Genomic DNA, 443 nt, shown 5'->3' with positions numbered 1-443 from the left:
TTAGCTGATCAATATGTGAAGATGTTTCCTGGGCGACCAGGGATGTGTTTGGAGTGACATCAGTAGGCTGGTTGCGAGCAGCAGCCAGCAGGTGGCAAATGGTTGCCCAAAAGCACCCATCTCAGTGCAGATTTCTTTGATTGGCACATTCTGTTCCATCAGTGTGAAAATGTGAACCTCCTCCTCCTTACTCATATAACTACAGAGCATTCTGGTTAATTCTTTGACAACTGTTGCTGTTTGCCATAATTAAAGTGAGTGGGGGTAGAGAAGTGGATAGTTACCATAGCCTCTGAGCATCAGTGAGGGAATGGTGCTGTGCTATCTGGGTGTCACCACTGAGCATTAGGCCTACTACTACCCTGCCAAACATTGCAAGTTATATGGAGACATTACTTGTGAGGCTTAATTGGGGTGAGGTCTCAAGGTTTTTGCCAATACTG

At 45.8% G+C, this 443-nt stretch overlaps 1 protein-coding gene across 1 annotated transcript in view; it reads left to right on the top strand.

Moving 5' to 3' along the window:
- The window catches only part of LOC119592499 (ras-related protein Rab-32B-like), an 11,432-nt gene that overhangs the window by 7,061 nt on the left and 3,928 nt on the right, over positions 1-443 (top strand). The gene's annotated exons all lie outside the window — the stretch shown is intronic.

The sequence above is a fragment of the Penaeus monodon genome, chromosome 30 (assembly GCF_015228065.2).
Source record: "Penaeus monodon isolate SGIC_2016 chromosome 30, NSTDA_Pmon_1, whole genome shotgun sequence".
Classification (NCBI taxonomy): domain Eukaryota; kingdom Metazoa; phylum Arthropoda; class Malacostraca; order Decapoda; family Penaeidae; genus Penaeus; species Penaeus monodon.
This window is presented reverse-complemented; position numbering and strand designations above follow the sequence as displayed.